At 38.6% G+C, this 24,186-nt stretch overlaps 1 protein-coding gene across 4 annotated transcripts in view; it reads right to left on the bottom strand.

Annotated features, from left to right (window-relative positions):
• The window catches only part of PALS1 (protein associated with LIN7 1, MAGUK p55 family member), a 96,545-nt gene extending 72,706 nt beyond the window's left edge, over positions 1–23,839 (bottom strand). Inside the window, exon 1 of one of the 4 annotated variants that reach the window (XM_070594082.1) lies at positions 23,508–23,839. The gene's annotated coding sequence lies outside the window, so the exon portion shown is untranslated. Of the gene's footprint in view, positions 1–22,956; positions 23,478–23,507 lie in introns of those variants that run through there. The other 3 variants (XM_070594080.1, XM_070594081.1, XM_070594083.1) reach the window with 3 other exon arrangements.
• Between the last annotated feature and the right edge of the window lie 347 nt (positions 23,840–24,186).

Here is a 24,186-nt window from a genome sequence, read left to right as displayed (position 1 = left end):
TCACCAACCAGGAACCCTGTCCGTAGTTGCTAACTGGGCCTGGGCCCCTCTTCGTAGCCACAGTGGCCCTTTGGATTCCCTCCTCTGCCGTGGGGGCCGTCACAGGGGGGCTTCAGGCTGCAGGTGCCTACTGTTGTTGCCCACCTAGATGCGCTCTCTCCTTGGGGTCTGCAACGGTGTTATGGGCTTTTCCAGCGGCCAGGGGTGGGATCACTTATATTTGTCGCTCCATTGCTGTCGGCACCCACCAAATCTCACTTGTCCTCTATGGGTCGTAGGAGAGCTATTGGCATCTTCTACAGTCTGTGGTTAGTACACCTAGCTATGCTGCTTTTGCCCTGGGGTCTTCCAGCCTTGTGGCTGGCGGCTGGGTGCCTTCTACTGGTGCTGTGCAGAGGCTTTCCCTAAGGCTGCTGTGAGCCTGTAGGGTTTCCCCCTAGGCTACTAAGCTGGGTCTCTGGAACTCTCTCCAGCCCCAGTCCTCTCCAAGATCTCCGGCAATCCCTAGCCTCACGGGGTGGGCAACGGCAGCTGGGGGTCGCCCCGCCCTCTGGGATTCTCTCCGGGCCTCTCCCGGAGCCGTGAATGCTCAGCGTGGCCCCTCTGCTAATGGCACACAGAGAGTTTTGTCTGCTGCCCGGGCGGAGCTCCAGCGCTTCCCCTCCGGGTCGCCGAACCGGCCTTTGAAAGTTCCCCCAGCCCCGGTCCTCTCCGAGATCTCCGGCAATCCCTAGTCCCTCGGGGCGGGCAACGGCAGCTGGGGGTCGCCCCGCCCTCTGGGCTTCTCTCCGGGCTTCTGCCGGGAGCCCTGAATGCTGGGCGTGGCCCCTCTGCTAATGGCAGACAGAGAGTTTTGTCTGCTGCCTGGCGGAGCTCCGGTGCTTCCCCTCCGGGTCGCCGAACTGGCCTTTGAAAGTTCCCCCGCCCCGTCCTCTCCAATCCTCTCCGAGATCTCTGGCAATCCCCAGCCCCACGGGGCGGGCAACGGCAGCTGGGGGTCACCCCGCCCTACTAAGGTTGTTTTTAAAGCGTATCAAATTGAACACTTAAAATTAGTGAATTTTCATGTAAGTTATACCTATTGAGCTGATTTTAAATTATACACTTAAAACGGCATCTTATTACATGTAAATTATATCTCAACAAAACCAATTTGTTAAGAAAAGACCATTGTATATTTCAAAAACAAGTCATATACTCACATCACACTGAAAATCCTATTTACTCAATAAATGTTTAACTCTACATAAATTTCAGTTTCCAACAATGAATGACCCACACATCATCTTCAGAGAAGGACCCCAGCTATAACCAAAATTAAGTAAATGTAAGTCAAATTTTAAATATATTTGGGCTAGTCATGCAAGGTGTTAGCTCAGAAATTATTGATGAAAACAATTTAAACAAAAATATTTAGACTCTAGGGGCTGGCCCCGTGGCCGAGTGGTTAAGTTCGCGCGCTCCGCTGCAGGCGGCCCAGTGTTTCGTTGGTTCGAATCCTGGGCGCGGACATGGCACCGCTCATCAGACCACGCTGAGGCAGCGTCCCATATGCCACAACTAGAAGAACCCACAACGAAGAATACACAACTATGTACCTGGGGGCTTTGGGGAGAAAAAGGAAAAAATAAAATCTTTAAAAAAAAAAAAAAAAAAAAAAAAAATATTTAGACTCTAAAGATTTAATTGAAAAACTAGATTTTCAATTATTCTTTAAATTACAGAAAACTAAAATTTTTAAAAATATCTTTAAAATAAAAAAATCATATATTTGAAGTAAAATTAACTTGTTTAACTCAATTGGTGCAACGTAAAAGAAAAAATTTTTAAGCTATTAAACAGATTTATGCAACTGACAAATCAAGCCCCTTAAATTAAGAAAAAAGACCAAGTGTAAATGTCCCGGGTTTATTTTTTAATGGAACGTCCTGAGAAGTCATATACTAAGGGCAATTCTAAAATTCTACCTAGTTCATGGTTTAGGTTTCAGACAGAAGTACCTTTATTTATCATCCAGATAATCACATTCCAAAGAAGTCACTGCTATCCTCACAGCTTTAAAGCTAACTGTATTTCGGATGCAGTACGCCAGATAAATTTGTAAAGACTAGAAGCAAAATTCTCTTAATTGAAAAAAGTCTTCAAAGTAAAAGTCAAATAAGTAAACATTTCAAAGGGAAGTAGGGGTAACATAATTTAAAGCCACACAAATCATCTGCCCTGACAGAAAAAGAATGTTATGATTCCTGAGGCTCGATTCAATTGATATCAACAAGGCACTGTCATTAGCTTAGAAGACACATCTTTCTCAGATGTAAACTTTCAGAAACTTAGCAGCTTTGAACATTCCTGGCAAAATTGTATATAAAACACACGTACAATGGAAAGATTTAATTGACAAGTTCCTATTTTACACCATGATTCTAGGTCATACATTTGCCTTGACACAAAAATAAAAATAGGACAACATGGGAAAATACTTCTGTGTTTAAAATTTGTTGAGGGGCCGGCCCGGTGGTGCAGCAGTTAAGAACCCACGTTTCGTTTCTCAGGTTTGCCAGTTTGGATCCCGGGTGTGGACATGGCACTGCTTGGCACACCATGCTGTGGTAGGCGTCCCACATATAAAATAGAGGAAGATGGGCACAGATGTTAGCTCAGGGCCAGGCTTCCTCAGCAAAAAGAGGAGGACTGGCAGTAGTTGGCTCAGGGCTAATCTTCCCCAATAAATAAATAAATAATAAAAAAGTTTGTTGAACATCTATATCCTAAAATATTCATTTACCAAAGTTTATCAAAGATTTATTTACAAATTGTCACCCTGACTCTTCTGAAACATTTTTGGATTCAGTGGTTCTCAACCAAGGGTGATTTTTGCCTTTTCCTCGTCCCCATCAGGAGAATTGTGACAACCGCTAGACAAATTTTTTATTGTGAGGACTGGGTTGAAGGTTGCTACTGGCATCTACTTAGCAGAGACGAGGGATGCTGCTAAACATGCACAGGACAGCCCCCATAACAAAGAATTATCCAGCCCAAAATGTCAATAACGCCAAAGTTGAGAAACCCTGAGTTATACTGGAATATTAACTAACCCAAAATTGAGGCATTCACTCATTCAATAATATTCAGGGGCCGGCCGGGTGGCACAGTGGTTAAGTTCGCACATTCCGCTTCTCAGCGGGCCGGGGTTCGCTGGTTCGGATCCCAGGTGCGGACATGGCACCACTTGGCACGCCATGCTGTGGTAGGCATCCCACATATAAAGTAGAGGAAGATGGGCACGATGTTAGCTCAGGGCCAGTCTTCCTCAGCAAAAAGAGGAGGACTGGCAGTAGTTAGCTGAGGGCTAATCTTCCTCAAAAAAAAAAAAACAAAACACAATAATATTCAATAAATTTCTCATACATTCAAGACAAAACTTTAAATAGCCAGGCCTCCTTGCTAACCACCTGATAGGATATTTTTGCTTACTCTGTTTCAACTCTTTTTCAAGTATTCTTGGTTTCCAAATAATAAATATCAAGGCTGAAAGACCCTTAAATATCATCTAATTCAGTGTTTTCCAAAATGTTCAGGAAAGGGAATTTAAGGGTCATCTTGGCAGTGGATGGGAAGATAAGAGCAGCTCACTTTTATCTTTCTTTTTAAGGTTCAAGGGAAAAAAATGCTAACTTAAATGTTTAAATAACAAAATAAACTTGGATCTGATGGAATTCCTCTTATTTTACAAATGACAAAGGAAGGTCCACAATATTTAAGTTACTTGCCAAGGTTATACAAATACTTAGCGGCAGAGATCAATAAACCCAGAAATTCAACAAGGTAATGATTGCCAACAGAATAGCAACAGAGTAAATGGAATAAAAACTACTGCCAAATAAATTGCCTTATCCTATATACTGGAACCTCATTGGGAAAGCAAACACTATTTTAGTAATATATTCTAGCATATGATACTTTCCCCACCATCAAACGCTTACAATCTAGCCAGAGAGACAAAACATGCACATAAAGTGGCAAATTAGTTACACTGAGTGGCCCAAAGACAGACTAAAAAAATGTATAAATATAGTTAATAGTTATAGCTAGTATTATTTACTAACTCTCTCTGTGTGAACATTGTACTACCATACTTTATATAATTAATCCTCAATCCTACAAGTTTAATCACTATTGTTATCCCCAATGACGAATGAGAAGACAGGTTTAAAGCAGCAAAGTATTCTGCCCAAAGAGCACCTCAAAATAAACACTCAGCAGTTATAATAGGTACTCTTGTGGATATGGTTTCATGTTCAGTACACCATAAAATCCTTACACCATCTTTGAATGGTATTTTACAGAGGACAGAAGTAGAACGATTATTTAAATGGTTTGAGCAAGCAGTGGCGTGATAGTAGCAGTAGTGTAAGTAAAAGCAGTAGCACTGCTTGCCAAGCAGAGTGCCAAGAATTTCACATATATCATCTCATTCAACCCTTCCAGCTCCTCCAAGTTATCCTCAGTTTACAGATGTGCAAATCAAGTTTGCTGAGGTTAAGTTGCTTCCCAAGTCATGAACCTAAATGGCAGAGCCAAGCCTCATACCAAGTCTGTATGACTCCAGAATAGAAGCTCTTCACTTTTGTCGTTATTTTTATTTAGTCTTACCCAATAATAAGAGAAGATAAACGTTTATTGATTATTAAGATTCTTAGTTTAGTGTTTTAAAGGGTACCTTCCCAACATTTTCCTTCACTTGTCCACAGAGATTCTCTCTTTTAAACAATGAAATTGTATGAAAAACACATTTACAGATCCAAATACCTAAGAGCCTCTTCTTGCTTTTTTATACCTAAAATTTAACTTTGGCCAAAAGTATTCCCAGGGACCAATGGGACTGCATAATGAATCATCATTCAACTCTTTCCTTTACAAATCTGGATATAACTCCGCTATGGTAGTACCTTGCAATATAAAGAAATGGTGGGGAAACAAGAAATCATCATTTTTTTTAACCAGATAATTAAGCTCCCTATATATAATATATATTATTCTCTGAAAATATATAATATTCTCTGAAGTGAAAAGTACTGTTTTGGGTCTTTTTTTTAATTCAGTGGGAAAATTCTCCATTTGCTTATATCAAGCACAGAGCTGAAGGTCGTTGGAGATATTCAAAACCAGACACTGCAGGAATTGGTTAAAAGCCAAACAGTATCAAAGATATCAAATGGTTGGTTACTTGAACTACCCCATTATCACCTTCAACAACTTGGTAATAAAAGATTAAGTGCATCCAAGAGGTCAGTAACATTTTTTTAAAAGGCACTAGGACAAAAGGTAACTTCTAACATTTTCAAACTGACTAGAAATGGATCTTTAAACATGTGGGATAAAATTACTTGCAATATGGCTTTCCAGTACACTGCTACCAATCAAGAACATATATGGCCTAGTTGGAGAACAAGAACAGTATTGATAAGGAACAGAGCCAGTGTAAGAGATAGAAGATAAAGGCAGAGTTGACTGTGTCCTAAACTAAATTGTTTGAATTTTCTCCTGCAACCAACAGGAGACTATGGGTTTCTGAGTAAAAAAAAAAGAACAAAAAACCAGCTTTTTAGAAAGTTAAATCTACTCTACACTGTAAGCAGAGCTGACTAGGGGAAATGTAAGTAGAGCAGCCAATAGAGACAATGTTTTAATACTATACGCATGAGAGGATAAAGGAAGTAGCAGAAGGAATGAAAAGGGATAATTTCAAACAATGGTTATTACAAAGGATGAGCTGACAGGATTTGGAAACTAGGAGCCAAATATAGTTCTGGAATATTGAGCATGACAACTGAAGTTATGTTACCTTAAAATAGGAAAATTCAGAGAATCAAGTTTTTCTCCCTCGGAGGGAAAGGAGAGGGATGGAGAGAACTGGAACGATGATAAATTCCATTTTAGAAGTACTCCATACATTTAAAGTGGAAATTTTGGGCTGTTAATTGCTAGGCAAGGAAACTAAAGAGGACAGGCCAGAAATGAAAATTTGTAAGTAATTTATACATTCATACCTTACATTGTAAAGCTTTTCAATTTCTATAGTAAATTCAAGCACATTATCTCATTTCATCTCCACAGTTGCCCTGAAACATAAGCAGGTCAGATATCCCCATTTTTCAGAAGATACGTAGCCAACGCACAGAGCTAGAAGTAACAGAACAGGAACTAAAATCGGTGAAGCCTTCTGTGGTTCCACAGCACTATGTTAGTTACATCTTTGTAAGATGATACCATGCTGATTAAACGCTTCCTTTCAAAAACCACATAATTACATCATTCTTTCACCTTTAAAATATGATTAGAGAAAATTCATCTTTTCTCCTCAATTGACTGCTTCATAAAATGAATTGTAATGTGATAACTGATTCCCCTGTTATGTATGTTATGTTAACAGACTACAAGTTTACTACAGCACCAGAGTGCGGCAGCATGACATCTCCTGCTCAAACTTTCTAAACACTCAGCCAAGCAGCAGACGTGGTCAAGTGCAGAAATTGTAGAAACGCCTGTGAATTTTCCTACTCATTTTGAAAAGCAAAACTAAACTACCAACATTCCTGTTTTCTAGCGGCATTTTAAAAATGTTATTCTGTACTCTATATTGTTCCAATTTCAGTATTGGAAGTACTGAATTTGCCAAAGTGAGCCATATGTCATACCCCGACAAACTGTTTTCAATAATAAAATGCTAATTTATGGCTTAAAAAATGAATACCATAAAAATACAATAGACTAGCTCCTGTCAGATAAATTAGTTATCCCCCTGAGGTCAAATTTAACTACTGAAAATCCTAACTGCAATATCCCTAAATATGTTAATAACTAATTATACCAACTCCCTTCAATTCTCCCTCCATAATATCTCACATATACTCCCCAGCTTCTCCCTTCTCACACCACTACCTTAAATTACACGCACATTATCTCTTTCATGGGTTTTTGCACGAACTTCTTGACAGTTACCACAACCACGGTCTTTCTAGTCTCCCATCATTTTACACACTACTGTCAGATTAACTTTCCTGAAGCACAGCTATTATCATGACAGTGTCTCTTTTCAAGTTTTTGTTGTGTTTCCCCTCTTAAGCTACTGTTTACTAAGTAGCATTATGTACCATTCATTCACTGTGCTAAGCACCTAGTCTGCATTATCTCATTTAACCCTCACAACCATCTCCCGGTTAAATTCTGTAATTTACCTTAGCAAAGATAAATAACTTGTCCAATGTACAAGCTAAACGGCACAGCTGGACCTCAAACTGAAGTCTGACTCCAAGGCACTTTAACAGTTATTCTGGAGAACACATTTCAAATTCCTTAGCCTGACATTCAAATAGCTCCCCTCGACTTAGTCCTAGAATATAATTCTCCCTTTATTTCTCCCTCCCCTCTCTTCCAGGTCAAACTAGTTGCTATTTCTAGTACAAGCCCTGCAATTTCCCACCTCCACAGCTTTGACGTATTGTTTCTTATACCTGGAAAAAAAATCCTTTCTGTTCAATTCTTTATCTGTTAAAGTTTTCCCCTTCTAATAAGTGCCTTATGAAATCTTCCTTAATCCTGCGTGCTCCCATCCACAACCTACCCTTCTGCAGTACTTAGTCGATGCCTCTGCTGTAGCATTTATTTATACATTTCCTTCTCCCCATAAGTTATATTTCATTTTTTAGTTAAATCACTAATACATCCCCACACTCTCGAGTAGAAGAATCAATATACTTTCTAATGTACATATTCAAACAAATCAAGTAATCTATCAGTTTCATCTTTTTTTTTTTTTTAATTTTTAGTGACATTCCTTCTGAAGCCCTCCACTCTCCAGCTCTAAGCTGGATATTTTGTTTTTGCCCAGATCCATTCATCCTTCTCTACCTGCTCCAGGTCCAAGAAGGCTGACGTCTAGAGACTGCATTAACCCATATTCTCTTGTCCTCTGGTTTCCAGTGGGTTCAGCCAGAAGTACCCACTGGGAGGCAGGAGAGAGTGGCTGGGTTCTTTATTCCCCCAGCTTCCTCCTGCGATTTGGCAGTTCCTCTAAGGCCACAGTTCTCACCAGGTGGCTCCTCGCCTACAGCAACAGCTCTTGTAAATTCCAGTGACTACTCCCTCCCTGTCCCTTCAGGCCTAGGCTTAGCAGGATTCCTGTTGTTACCAACTCTGGGATGCTTCAGCATCCCTTGTGAGTTCCCTTAACCCAACCCACACCTTTGTGAACAGTCTCTTCATTTAACGCTCTCCATTACTCGGGTTGATTTCTCCTTCCGTCTTCTGCATGTATCTGACAAAAATATGCTCGAATCTGAATTTATTCTCTAAGTCATCTTCAAGTGTTCGTCCTTATCCTAGCAAAGTCTTATCACCTCTTTCTTCCTTCTTCATTTACTCCCTTCTCCTTGAGAGACCTCCAACAGCTTCCTAAGAAGAATATATGGAGGTAAATTTTTTAAGACCTTGATTTATGTGGTACTAGAGGAGATCACATCCTCTCTGAGTTATTCTTTGGCATACTCGCCCCCAATCTTAATTCTTCAAAGCTTCTCATGACTTCTGGCTCTGCCTTTTTTTGTCATTCTCCCCAAGGAAATATTAATAGTGAGAGTGACCCTTTTCTTCCAATTAGAGTAGAAAGAAAAAAAGGCAGTATAATTATGTAAAAATATTTACTTTGGGGCCCAGCCCCGTGGCCAAGCAGTTAAAGTTCTACGTGCTCCACTTTGGAGGCCCAGGTTCACAGGTTTGGATCCCAGGCGTGGACCTAATCTACTCATCAGGCATGCTGTGGCAGTGTCCCACATACAAAAAAAATAGAGGAAGATTGGCATAGATGTTAGCCCAGGGCTAATCTCCCTCAAGCAAAAAAAAGAGGGGGATTGTCAATGGATGTTAGCTCAGGGTGACTCTTCCTCATCAAAATAAATAAATACTTTGGGATTTACTTTGGGATAAGGTTTTTGTGTGTCTGTGTAGAGTGACCAATCACATCCAGTGTTGGAAAGATATAGGAAAACAGACATTATGTACTATTGACTCTATATCAGAACAATGTTATAGAGGACAATTTTGCAGTACCTACCAAAAATTTAAAATAAACTTTTGATCTATCAATTCCTTTTCTGGAAATTTATCTTATAAAGTTTATTTTAAACAATTTGGGTACGTTAATTTAATTTTTCAACCATAAACTTAACAAAATCTAAATACGGATCAAGTATTTCCAATGAAAATTTATCATTCTAATTGAGATATGCCATCATGTAAAATACACACCAGATTTCAAAGATTCAGCTATGGAAAAAATGAATGTAAAACATGTCATCAATATTTTTAGTTTTTAACTCGTGCAGATGGTAATTTTGTAATACATTTTTACACATTGTGTTAAATAAAATATAGTATTAAAATGAATTTCACCTGTTTAAGATTTTTTAGTGTGGCTATTAGAGCATGGAGCTCTATATAAACTGACAATGGAACAAAGGCAAATGAATAAAGCAAGCTTCAGGATAGTTTTTATATACAATCTCACTTTTAAAAATGCACATAAAAGATACATTTATAAAGTTATTAAGAAAAAACCTGGAATAATATACACAATATTGTTTTCACTTAGTATCTCTGAAAAGTAAGGATAACGGACCTCTCAGGTATTACTTTCTGCTTATATTTCTGTACCATTTGGATATATTACAAAATATGGACCAAAAAAAGTCTTACTTTCATAATTTGGGGGAAAAACACACAGATATTACTTTTTTGAAAGAAATAAATAGAAACTTTAAATTATAACTACCTTCTTAAAGTCTATAAAAATTAGCAGCAGCAACAAAGCTCTTTCAAGAGTTCTGGAATCTTTAGACAAAAAGAGGTAATCAAAGTATTATCCCAGGTGCCAGCCCCGTGGCCAAGTGGTTGAGTTCGAGCGCTCTGCTTTGGCGGCCCAGGGTTTTGCTGGTTTGGATCCTGGGCGCAGACATGGCACCACTCATCAAGCCACGCTGAGGCAGCATCCCACACAGCACAACCAGAAGGACCTACAACTCAAATATACAACTATGTACTGGGGGGCTCTGGGGAGAAAAAGAAGAAGGGAAAAAAAAAAGAAGATTGGCAACAGATGTTAGCTTGGGTGCCAATCTTTAAAAAAAAAAAAAAATTATCCCTAAGGCCCTAAACAATTTCAGAAACAATGCAACAATATATAAGAATTTCTAAATAAAGCACTTAAGCAATCATTAGGATCATGACTCTGGTAGTCAGGACTTCCTCTACCACACAAAAATAAATATACTACATCTTTCATTTGAAAATGAGATGAGGGGCTGGCCCTGCAGCCAAGTGGTTAAGTTCTAACACTCTGCTTCAGCGGTCCAGGGGGTTCGTTGGTTCGGATCCTGGACACAGACCTAGGCACCACCCATGAAGCCATGCTGTGGCAGTATCCCCCATAGAAGAACCAGAATGACCTACAACTAGGAGATACAACTATGTACTGAGGCTTTGGAGAGGAAAAATATTTAAAAATGAAACAAAACCAGTTTACCAAAGGAATAAGAGCAAAAGGGACCACCAACACTTTAAAATATAGTAAGTCAGGTCCATTATGATTGAACCAATTCTCTCATCATGTTAATAACTCACAACGACAAACTCTCAAAGAATCTTAATTCCAAACTCACAAGTCTATTGCTTTGCTGCCTAGATGCCTATTTCTATGCCTATTCCACATAGATTTTCTCCATCCCCTTTAATCTTAGGTGTCAATTACTTTTACTGAAACACATGTCACAAGTTTCAGGTCTCTAAAAATGCATTATAAGTGATTCCAACTTTTGACCTCAAGTGATTTATAGCTTACTAGAGGAAAAAAACATGCTCCAAAGGTCAGCAAATTAGTAGATGATTACCTCTACTTAGATGGCTTACTGGTATGCAATTCAACAACTGGTCATAAAAACAAAAAAACAGAATAGTTTGCCTTGTCATTGAAGAAATACCAAAAAACCGTTTCAGAGTTATTAGAACAAGAACATTAAGCAAAATGAATAAATAAAGATTCATATCTACTACAATCTATAAATTAGACTAAAGAAGTGACAACAGAGAGTATTTTCAGGACCAGAAGTAGGACTGTGTCATCAGAACAGGAAAGGAGAAGAATCTGAGAAGGAAGAAGACTGATGAGGATGAAGCCGTGCACCTGAGGATTACTGCAGCTATTCAATAAGAACATATTTGCCTTTTGACCTTGCTCCCAACACAGACACAGATGAATCTTGTCAATTTGCTGTTTTCTTGTTTAACTCAAGGGGTGACTCAGGTCTCAAGGATCTGTGAGCTTGTTTTGCAGAAGAAAGAGAATGCCTTCGGGGAAGTAGGGATCACCAGATGGCCGGACCCCAGCAGCTGTTGAAGGGCAGAAGTCAAGATTGTCCGGGGCTTATCTGAAGTGACCTCTTTGTTTCTCCAAAGCTCCTCCTGCCAAGCCCCTGAGCTCTATAAAATCCCCCTGCTTTCTGTTCTTGGGGAGGCGGATTTGAGTGAACCCATGGTTCCACCTACTCATCTTGGCCAACATGAATGGGCCCTTTCTCCATCTCCAAGCACCAATGTCTCAGTGTTTGGTTTGCTGTGCATCAGGGACAGGAATTTGAGATTAAGAGATTCAGTATCAAGGATATTCAGTATCAAGGATACAAATGTCACCAAGTTTAGAATCCAGTGAACTTTTAGTACTGTAGTATTACGGACTGAGGGTATGAGTAATGTTCTGATTTTGACCAGATAGTCTTAGAAGGCAGGAAAACATAAGGTATATTATGCAACAAGAAACACAAACAAAATGTCAGTCTTAAAGATTACTGTACCCTATAGTTTAAAAACGTTACTAAACTACACTTTCATTCAACAACATAAGCACTGCTTGGTACAAAAACTTGCACAGTCATTGGCAACAAAAAGATTGCTAACAAAGAGTCCTCAGCCTTAAGAAACTTAAAATCTAGCATAGAAATCAGATAAGTAAACAAGCAAGCAAACAAACAAAACCGCTATACAAGTGTAATGCTATTTGATAAGTGTTATACTACAACTGCAGAAATGCTGCAGGAGTTACCTGTAGTGGAAGAGCATCCTAAGAAAATCTGTATAAATGGGAAAGAATATAAGATCACAGACAGATGTGAAAGATATCCATTACATGAAAGGAAAAAAAGTAAACAAAATATTAACACAAGCACGCTGACATCAGTAAAATGAAACAAATGCTTTATCTAAATGTAAGATTTTAAATCACCACAATGAAACTCAACACTGCAAATAACGTCATTTTTTAAGCCTATTTAAAAATGTGTAGTAAAAATGATCTAGTGAAAAATACTCTAGAGTAATGCTTGAGCATCAATAAAAAAACTGATAAAGCTGAGTGGAACTTGATCTCACTGTACATGTAAGCTGTTTATAAGTAGGGCAACAAATTTTTTTCACCCACTGACTTTCACTATTATTTCAGAGATGAAAAAAACTTTACCTTAACACACAACTACAATTATTCATCACTGACTCAGTCTATGACAACCAATTCACACAATTCCTATAAAGTTGTTTAATCAAATTATTCATAATCACATAATCTATTCAAAATATATTTACTAAAACATAAAGCAGTTCAATTGCTATTCCACGTGAATGTCACAAACCAGGTTTGTAGTCTATCTACCTCTTATCTAACATTTATGGAGGGCTTAAAATATACCAGGCACTATGCTAACCATTCTTTTTTTTTTTGTAAAGATTTTATTTTTCCTTTTTCTCCCCAAGGACCCCCGGGACAAAGTTGCATATTTTTAGTTGTGAGTCCTTCTAATTGTGACATGTGGGATGCCACCTCAGAGTGGCTTGATGAGCGGTGCCATGAGTGGTGCCATGTCCATGCCCAGGATCCAAACCGGCGAAACCCTGGGCCGCCAAAGCGGAGCGCTCGAACTTAACCACTCCGCCACGGGGCCGGCCCCTATGCTAACCATTCTTGATACATCACCTCAATTAATCCTCAAAATAAAGCTCTGAAGGAGATCAGAATATGCAACCCCAAAATATGACACTTTGGCATAAGGATTATTTTGAGCTAAAGGCAATTAAGAAACAGCAGACATAGGGAAAAAAACAACTCTCTGCCCTCCCCCTCTATCTGGCTAAAAAGCCCCGGCATAAATTTCCCTTTATAAAGGTAACATAAATTTCCATTTGTAAAGGTACCAGGCAGATGACTCTTACTCCTGGGAGTTGACGCATCAATGGAGAAAGTCACCAATTTAAATCTGCATAACAAATCTACTAAAATAACCTTTATCTTCCATTAGTTTCCCCCACATATTTACCTTCTGACAATTTACCAGCCCTAAAAGCCTAAACCTCTTTTCCTTTGTCTTGTCACTTTTTCACAATTTATGGCTCAGTTTCACTGATTCTTTGGGTCTTCAATTCCTTTCTATGAAGACCTCCATACGCATTAGTGAAAAACCATTTCTCCTGCTAATCTATCTTTTGTCAGTTTAATGTGCAGCCCCCCATGCCCCACAGTGAACCTAGGTTTTCCCTCCCCTAAAGCCCTCTGTATCAGGCACTAATACAATCCGTATTCTGCAGATAAGGAGTTAGACTTTGCTAAATTAACTTGCCCAGAGTCACATACATGTCAAGGCATTTCAGCACAAGTCTGACTGTCTAGTCTGAGTTCTTAATTGGGGCAGGGACTGTAACTGCACCACAGGACCTGTTAGTAAGGGCTCATGGAAGACCAAGAAACGGTCATTAGCAAATTCATCTGTTTGTGCTTATCTTTGTAGACCATGTTAATCAAGAACATGTGAAAGTTAGACACCCTCCCCCACTCTACCATTAAACACATTTATGGCCACATAGAATAAATGAATTACGTTTTGTATCTCATCTTCTCTCAGGTAATAGGAAGTGACTAGGTTAAAACAGTCTCTGGTATTAAGCTTACAAGCAAGACCAAAGTTTAAACAAGTAAATGATAAAAGTGCAAAGTGATAACATGCATCTACTATGTGCCATATTAAGCAGTGAGAGACTAAGTAAAAAGACATAGCCCCTACCCTTAAGGGGCTTACAGTTTACAGGTTCAAGGTTCTCCACTTTAATTCAAGTATATCTTAAACACTAAATTAAAGGTGGCTTTCCTCAAAAAGATTTTAATCTTACCAAAACTACAGTGTTAAGCATAACAAGTCTTAAGGCAGGCTAAAGTACAAAGTAGAAAAATCCAAGATTTTGGAGTCAAATAAACTGAATCCAAATCCTTGCTACCACTTATACTACGACGTTGGATAAAACATTTAATCTCTCTGAGCCTCTGTTTCCTCATTTGTAAAAGGGAGAATAGTGATTAAAAAAACTTGCAGTGTAGTTGTTAATATTTAGAAACATATACAAAGGACATAGCATACTGCATAATACATTAAGAGATGGGGCAAGGGATACAGTCTGAGTAGGAGTTAGGGAAAAACAAAAAGTACTGTGATTTAGCCAGACCACTACTCTTAGAACAAAATTTAAGTATAAACAGATAAAGTGTCAAGTATAAAAGGAACAGTGTCCCTTTAAGATGCCTACAAAGAATTATCAAATTTCCTTTCACAAACTCTTAAGTATCTACTGAGCCCTCTTGAGTCATTCTGAAAAACATCTGCAGGTAGTCACTTGTATATTCTTAGATGAATCACCTGGGTCCGAGGATTAAATCTGGGGTTCATGACCCAATTTTCATGAATACTCTGATACTATTGCACAACAATGTGTGTGTTTCAGGGGAAGGGCCCAAAAAACCATCAGATTCACAAAAGATTAATAGTAGACAGTTATATTTACATGCCCAGTATTTATAAAGTGGAATTTATACAGTTTTCAATGTGATGCAATTTGAAGAAACTCAATAATTTGCTGCCGGAAGTGTATATCAGTAAAATGAATCACACTGAAAAAGAGTTTGGCATTATCTAGTAAATTGACCATGCCATACCCTATCACCCAATAATTTCATTCCCAGGTATGTACTTTAGAGCAGGGATGTCCAACAGAACTTTCTGCAATAATGGGTAATATTCTCTATCTGCACTGGGCAATAACATAGCCACTGGCCATATATGGCTATCGAGCACTTGAAATGTGGCTAGTGTAACTGAGGAATTGAATTTTAATTTTAGTTAACTTAAATTTAAATAGTCATATGTGGCTACTGGCTACCATACTGGAGAGAAGCATCTTAGAGAAACACATGTACATATAACCACCATAAAAGTACAGGAACGTACATGGTAACATTATTCATAACAACCAAAAAGAAAAAACAACTCACAGGCCAACCAACAGTAATATTATTAAATAAATTATGGTATATTATTTTTTAAAAATAAACTGTTACAATTCTATAACATTATGAATACAATCTTGAAATTCATTTGCATATTATTTGAGCAATTCTGTGATTCTGCTCTGAGTTTCAAAGAACTAACAAATTCTCTCAAAACATCCTAATCTCTAAGGGACTGTCCATACTTACATTTCAAAGTCAGAACTTTGACGGCAGTGACTTCATCTAATACTTCTCTATATCCTGCCGAAAGTCTTCACGTTGTAAATATTCAATATTCACCTATAATTTTCTGTATGAACTAGTTAGGAAATTTGAGACAGACAAAACTATGTAAAAGTGAATGATGATTACTTGTAGAAAAAAAACCCCAATTCCTTACACACAAATATCATACAGATAATACTACCAATGTAAAGCAGAATTTTTTAAATCTTGAAATAGAAAAAATTTTCTCTCACATTAAGTATAACACATTTATATTGTAACTATATTTGAACAATAATATAAAGTTTTCTTAGTAAAACTTGGTAAGACTTTGCAACAGCTTCTGTTTAAGCTTTAGGGGAAAAATGGAGAATGTAGGACAAGAAAACAAGATTTCTGGGAGTCCAGAGGCAGGTAATAACACAGCTAACAAACCAGGCAATGGTGCACTGAAGAGAGTACCAAACAGATTATGAGTCTGGTACTTGAGATCCAACCCTAGGGCTGCCACTAAGATTATTCCAAAAGCCACCTTTCTGGCATCTCTGCCTCTGATTTGTGAAGGAGAACAGATTCTGTTCCGGAGGGGAGAGGGAAGTTAAAAATCTCAAATCCAGCTGTATCTTTTTTCTTTTTTTGAGGAAGATTAGCCCTGAGCTAACATCTGTCGCCAATCCTTTTTGCTGAGGAGGACTGACCCTGAGCTAACATCCGTACCCATCTTCCTCTATTTTCTATGTGGGACACCTGCCACAGTATGGCTTGACAAGCAGTGTGAAGGTTCACACCTGGGATCAGAACCAGGAACACTGGGCCCCCAAAGCAGAACGTGTGAACTTAACCACTATGCCACTGGGCCGGGCCCCTCTAGCTGTTTCTTGACAGAAATTTAGAAAGGAAGAAAAACAACTTTCTGAAGCTTCATTTATATCCCAAACATTACACAAAAATGAATACCTAAATATAGGTACTCTTTAAGCACAACCAAATTCTAGCAGAGCACTTAGTTCAGTGCACTCATAGGAGGCAGTCAATTATTTGAAATGAACGCATCTCAAAGGGACTTCTGAAGCATACAAGCAAAATACAGAAAGCCTACTTCTTAGGTCAAATCAAAGTAATGCATTTTAAGCGATACTATCAAATATTTTCGGTGACAACGTTCAACCCTCAAAATACAAAATTACATTTCAACACAAATTCTCAATTTTTTATGTGATATTTATGATACTATTGTGAAACCAAGAACTGATACTTTATACCAAAAAAGACCTAATTCAAAAGACAATTTAGCTATAAAGATAAACACAATTATAATTTCTAATATTTGGAATAACCAATTAGATATACCACAAACTGTAAAAAATCTGAATCTCCTTAATTACTCCACATCTGTCAATTTGTCACAAAGCATAGTGCAGCCATAAAACAGAGAGAGAGAAGCAAATACTTATTAAGTATCTACTATGTGTCACAATGTTTTGCTTAGTGCCTTCCATACCTTATTTTAACCTTTTCAATCATCTTCCAAGGTGGGACATGTTATAGATGAGGAAAGTGGGGGCTTGGCTGGGAATTAGAGCATGGAATAACTTCCCAACCCAGCTGACCCTAAGGCTCTTTCCACTACATTTACTATAATATTTTCATTTCTCCCGCTAACATTTTGCCTAAAACAAAAGTAAGCAAACAGTTCACAGGCCAAATCAGGAAGGCTCTGTTTTTATAAGTAAAGTTTTATTGGAACACAGTTACATTTATTTGCTTGGTTACCTTTACACTAACAGCAGAGTTGAGTACTTCAATTGAAATGATATAGCCTGCAAAGCTTAAAATATTTACTATCTAGCCCTCACAGAAAGTTGCCAACCCCTGCCTTAAAGCAGCAAAAATGCCAAGAACCTCAGAAGCCTGAAAACTTCAACGTTTGGGCTCTTTGAGACAACTGTTAACTTAAGAAGAACTTTAAAATGATACAAGACAAAAGTCCAAATTGCTTGAATTTTTATAATGGTTAAACCATATGACAAGCCCAAATTTATAAAAATGATAAAATTAAACAGCTAGATTATGAGGTTACTGAAACCTATTCTTCATAATTAAACTGTCTCCTGTAGTCTCAATTGATGGAGCAAAAACTCACAATTCAAAATATTAAAATATATTTAATAAGCATGTATCTTTTTACCATATACTCACATTTTTCATTAAGGAACATCTTAAATATAGCAAAACAGAGCCTGGATTTTTCTTACAAGTAGTTTATTTTATACTTCACTTCACACTTTGTGATTTAATACATTCACTGAATTCATTCTACTCGGACCCGCCAAACATTTATATGATTACTCATGGGAGTATAGCTGATTTCCTGGTGTGAGGAAGGAGCCTGTTTTTTTTGTTGTTGTAGTATTTTTTAAATTTTCATTGTTTTTATTCCAAGTAAAAATCTCCTAATTAAATCATTTTATCTTCATTCAAAATACACTTCACTATCCAAACACATTTCAACAACTTCCCTAAATTAACCCAGCATGAGGAATGTTTGATTACAGTGATACAAATAACATTTCCTTTCTTCACTTAGTAATTTAACAAGAGTCCTCTAGTGGTAAAGTACAGTCTACAAACTCCAGTACAGATTAAGGAAACTTAAGTCCTACCAACATGTAAAATTTATATAACTGTTAATGAATATCTTGACTCCTCTGACTTTATAAGCACTCTAGTTCACAAAATCTTATCCAGTTTCCTTCTTCATTTTTAAGAATGTTAACATCTATTAGTCAAAGAAAAACAATCCAAAATGATTTTTTGTTTGAAACAACCCCAGAGTTATTCCCAGAAATAGGGAAGGCTGATTCAACCTTTGAAAATTAATCAGTGTAATTCACAATATTAACAGATTAAAGAAAGAAAGTCCACATTATCACCTCAATAGATGCAGAAATGGGATTCAACATCCATTCATGATAAAAACCCTCAGCAGCCTTGAACAGAAGGAAACTTCCTTAACCTGATTTGGAGAATCTACAAAATGACCTACAGCTAACATCACATTTTAAAGGTGAAAAACTGAAGCTTTCCCTTTATGATTATGAACAAGACAAGGATGTTCTTTTTTACCACTTTTTCAACATCTCACTGGAAGTCCTAGCCAGCACAATAAGTCAAGAAAAGGAAAAGGCATACAGACTAGAAAGAAAGAAACATTTCTCTTTTCATAGATGACATGACTGTCTACTCAGAAAAGCCCAAGAAATCTACAAAAAAAATCTCCTAGAATAAATGAGTTTAGTAAAAACTCAGGCTATAATGTCAATATACAAAAATCAATTGTATTCTATATACTAGCAGTGATCAACTGGAAACTCAAGTTTTTTTAAATGACCATTTACTATAGAACCAAAAAACTGAAACACCAAATATTTGCAGGATATGTATGTTGAAAACTACAAAACACTCATGAAAGAAATCAAAGATTTCTAAATAAATGGAGAGAAATACCACATTCATAGATTGGAAAGCTCAATTTTGTTAAGATGTCCATTATCCTCAAGTTGATTTATATAGATTAAACACAGGATTAAAAATCGTGGCAGAATCTTTTTATGGATATCAGCAAGCTGATTCTAAAATTTATATGGAAAGGCAAAAGAACTAAACTAGCTAAAATAATTTTGAAAAAGAATAAAGTTGGAGAACTCATATTATCTGACTTCAAGACTTATTTTAAAGCTAAGGTAATCAAGACATTGTGATATTGGCAAAGGACAGACAAAGAGAGCAATGGAACACAAGAGTCTAGAAACAGACCCACACAAATGTAGTCAAATGGTTTTTGACCAAGAGACAAAGGCAATTCAATAGAGAGAGGATAGTCTTTTCAACAAATGGTCATGGAACAATCGGACAAATAAATGAAACTCAACTTAAACCTCTCTCTTTATACAAAAATTAACTCAAAATGGAACATAGATCTAAATGTAAAATATAAAACTTGCAGAAGAAAACGTAAGAGAAAATCTTTGTGACCTTGAGTTAGGCAAAGAATTCTTAGATATAATACCAAAAGTAAGACCCATAAAAGAATATCCTGCTACTTCGGACTTCATCAAAATTTAAAACTTCTGTACTTCAAAAGACATTGTTAAGAGGATGGAAAAGGCAAGCCATAGACTGGAGGAAAATCTTTGCAAATCACATATCTCACAAAGGACTATAAAGAACTCTCAAAACTAAACAAGAAAATCCAATTTTAAAATGGGCAAAAGATTTGGAAACTTCACCAAGAAAGATATACAAATGGCAAATAAGCACATGAAAAGATGATTAACATCATTAGTCATGAGAAAAATGCAAATAAAAACCACAATGAGATATTGCTACATAACTATAAGAATGACTAAAATTAAAAAGACTGACCATACCAAGTGTTGATGAGGATGTAAAGTAACTGGAACACCCATACACTGCTGGTGGGAATACAAACTGGTTTAGCCTCTTTGGAAAACAATTTATAGCATATAGTTTCCTATGCTGCTGTAACAAATTACCACAAATTTAATGGCTTAAAAGAACACAAATGTAGTATTTCCCAGTTCTGTACTTAAAAGTCTGACACAGGTCTCCCTGACCTAAAATCAAGGTGCTGGCAGAGCTGCCTCCTTTTCTGAGGGCTCTAAATATTAAACCATTTCCCAGCCTCTTCCAGCTTCCAGAGACCACATTCCTTAGTTTATGGCTTTGCTCCTCCATCCCCAAAACCAAGAACTCTGCATTTTGCTGGCTCTGCTTCCACCATTACATCTTTTTTTCTGATTCTACTGCTTCTCGCTTTCCCTTTGAAGGGAAACCCTATAATACATTGGGCCCACTGGGATAATCCAGGATACTCTCCCTATTTTAAAGTCAGTTGATTAGCAAACTTAATTCCATCTGCAACTTTAACCCTTGCCATGTAACCTAATTTATTCACAAATTTCAGGGATTAGGACATCTTTGTGGGCCATTATTCTGCCTACCGCAGACACTTTTTAAAACGAAGTTAAAGATACATGTCATATGACCCAGCAATGCCACTTTAAGGTGCTGACCCAAGAGAAATGAAGACTTATGTTCACACAAAAACCTTTTTGTAAAGATTTATAGCAGCTTTATTCACAGTCAAAAAAAAAAAAACAAAAACAAAACTGAAAATAACTCAAATGTCCTTCAACTGGCAGATGGATAAACAACTGTGGTACATCCATACAATGGATACCACATTCAGCAATAAAACAGAAGGAAGTGCTGATACAGTCAACAACATGGTTCAACACTCAAATGCATGATGCTAAATGAAAGAAACCAGACTCAAAAGGCTAAATACTATAGCATTCCATTTATACAATACCTAGAAAAGACAAACTATAGGAAATGACAACAGATCACTAGTTGCCAGGAGTTAAGGGTGGGGGAAGGGTTGACTACAAAAGAGCAGCTCAAGCGAATTCTAGGTGCTGGAACTGTTCTGTATCTTGATTTTGGTAGTTGCACAGCTCTATTCATTTGTCAAAACAATTACACAATGAAAAGAGTTAATTTTATATCAAGTAAACTAAAAATAAAGTTAAAATCTTTTTGAAAGAAAGAAAACACATCATTTCTCACCCATCAAATTGGCAAAAATTTAAAAATCTGACAATACCAATCTGACAATTCCAAATGTGGCCAACGATGACTCATATATTGTTGGCAGGAACGTAAATTGTTACAATTTGAGAGGATAATTTGGCTGCAGCAGTAAATTTGAAAATGCACATCAACCTATGACCCAGCAATTCCACTTACAGGTAGGTATACAGTGTAGGGAAACCTTCACACCTGTGCTGGAGGGGACACGTACAAGGATACTTATTAAACACTGTCTGAAATATTGAAAAACTGAAAACAACCCTTTAGTAGGGGAATGAATTAACTGTGGTTAGTGGTTATTAAAAAAAGGAAAAAACGCATAAGGGAAAGAAACAACCCTGCTGGCTACATATATGATTTTGAGAAGGGTAACTTACTGATTTATTTAACAATAGTATATTGTGAAAAGAGCACTGTACTTGGACTCTGGAAACAAGCATTTTAGCATTTAGGTCCAACTTTGCCACTAACCAGCAGTCAGACTATGGACCACCGAACTCTATAAACCTCACTTTCCTTTTCCTGGAAAACGAAGCGGTTAGGCTATGCAACCACTAGGATTATTTCCAACTCAAGAATTCTATGATTCATAATCAAAAATTGTATTCTAAAGCACCTATGTCAGGAAACTATTTTTCCCAGACACCTTGAATCAGAAACTATAAAAGAAACTGGACAGTATATTGATAGATAAAATGGATAAATTTCTTGGTATGTCTGCGATGAACTTTTTAAACAAGATCCTAATTCAGAAAGGGCATATAAACAGCTCAACCGTACTGACTTGGGTCACTCTCAGGTAAAACTTACATATCGTCTCCCATTGTAACATTCTAAAACAAGTTAAAATCATTAATGAGTCCATCTTTACTTGTCAAGTTCAGGTCTGTCTAGCCAAAAGTCACTGAAGTACATGGTAAGATTTACTTGATTTTTTTTTAACAAAGATAAAATAATGAATTGCTTTTGGTATTTTTGCCTGTTTCATCTATAAAGATCTTACGTTATAGCTGAATAGGTTCAGCCTGCTACAATAATTTAGAGTCTTTTAAAACTTGTAATATGCCATGTCCACAGGGATCCAGAAAAAAAATCAGTAGTTCATAATCCAAAAAAGCTTAACAATTTCATTACCATCAATACTTATACTTCAACGACACCAATAACCAACATGTCATTTATTCTTATTGCAGAATTTAATAGGTTATTAACTTATGGTATAATCCAAAAGCATAATTACGATACTGTCATTAAAACATGGTATGTCTTTTTTAAAATCAGAAATATTAACTCCTTTCACCTACCTTGTCAGCAAAACCAAACTTTCAAAAATCTTGTTCTACAGGCTTTCCAAATCTAAATTTTTACAATTCTAAACGAATACGGAAACAAAACACACACTATATACTACTTCTAAAAACCTCCTAGCGATCAGATTTTAATTTTAGCGCCAACTGCCAAGAAAAACCTTTGGACGCAAATCTAAATTCCATACACATTACCGTATGTCAATCAACTAAACAGAAGGTGGGTTATTATTATTAGGAAGTTACATAATTTGCCCCAGAGACTGTTCAAAGCGCCTTTCATTAAACGTAACTTACAATAATTTACAGGCTTCAAAATTCATTTTGCAAACTTACGAGGAAATTATCAGAAACCATTAGGAGATTAGGCTTTTCTTGAAAAGTGGTCACAAGGAAGTGGGAACTGATTTTTTGTCTAAAGAACGCAACGAGCAGCTGAATACCAGGAGCTGAGTCAGGCAGAGGAACGCCGACTACATTCCCTCTTCTAAAGGAAAGTGTTCGCCCAGCTATTCCCCCGACCCGGCCTGGAGGGAGTCCTGGGAGTCGCGAACTCCGGGCGGGGGCGCAGAGGGCAGGCGACTCCCTACCGCCCCGCTGTAACTTGGGCCAGGCGGGCAGGAATCCCCGCCAGCCCAAGCGGGTCCCTCGCCAAGGCAGAGAGAGCCGGCACGGCCAAGCTGCGTTCCTCCGAGGGACAAAGGTTGAGCTCACGTCCTCCGCAGCCGGCCGGAGAGCCTGCTGGCGGGGCAGCGGCGGAGCAGCCCCGGTTTCCCGGCCGAGCTCCCCGTATGGGGGAGGGGGTGAGCCCGGACGCCCCTCCCCCCAGCTCCCGGGACCTGTTGATTAAGATCTCCACCCCACGCCACCGCCAGTCCACCTCTTACCTTCGCGCCACAGCGGCCGATCCTCCCGCCCCGGCGGCTCCTAAACACTGCAGGAAGGACAGCTCCCCAGCTGTACTTAAAATACCAGCTAAAGAATCCAGAAACTCCCGGATTCCCCACCTCACAACCCTTGGTCCCCGCCCCCCACCCCACCCCACCCCACCCCACCCCACTGCCAGTCGCCGCCGTCGCCACCGCCGCCAGCGACTCCACCTCCAGACCGCGCGAGACCAGCCCCCGCGGCCGCCGCGAGACCGCGCACGCGCCCCCGGGACTCTGGCGCAGTGGGCGCGCCTATCCCAGGCCCTCCTCGGCGCGCCCCGCCCGCTACTAGGCGGAGAGGCTGGCGCGGTTCGCCCAATCCCGAGCCGGCGCGGAGAGAGGGCCTTCTCATTGGTCCGCTCTGCAGCTCCCAAGGGGCAGTCGCGCGCACTCGCGCGCCTCTAAGTGTATATATATAACCGGCGAACTGCTTCGTTCTCAGGTACTTTTGGGGTTCGGGTTGGCGCGCTCCGTTGCGTAGGGGCCGAAGTCTCCCTGAGGCGTAGTGGGGAGCCCGCGCTGCAGCCCCCGACTCTTCTCCAGCTCGAGGACCGTCAGCTCCTGAAGAAAATCTGATTATTCCCCTTGAGGCGACTCCTCCTGTCCTATGAAGCACGTCACACAATCTAATATTTGT

The sequence above is a fragment of the Equus przewalskii genome, chromosome 25 (assembly GCF_037783145.1).
Source record: "Equus przewalskii isolate Varuska chromosome 25, EquPr2, whole genome shotgun sequence".
Lineage (NCBI taxonomy): Eukaryota > Metazoa > Chordata > Mammalia > Perissodactyla > Equidae > Equus > Equus przewalskii.
This window is presented reverse-complemented; position numbering and strand designations above follow the sequence as displayed.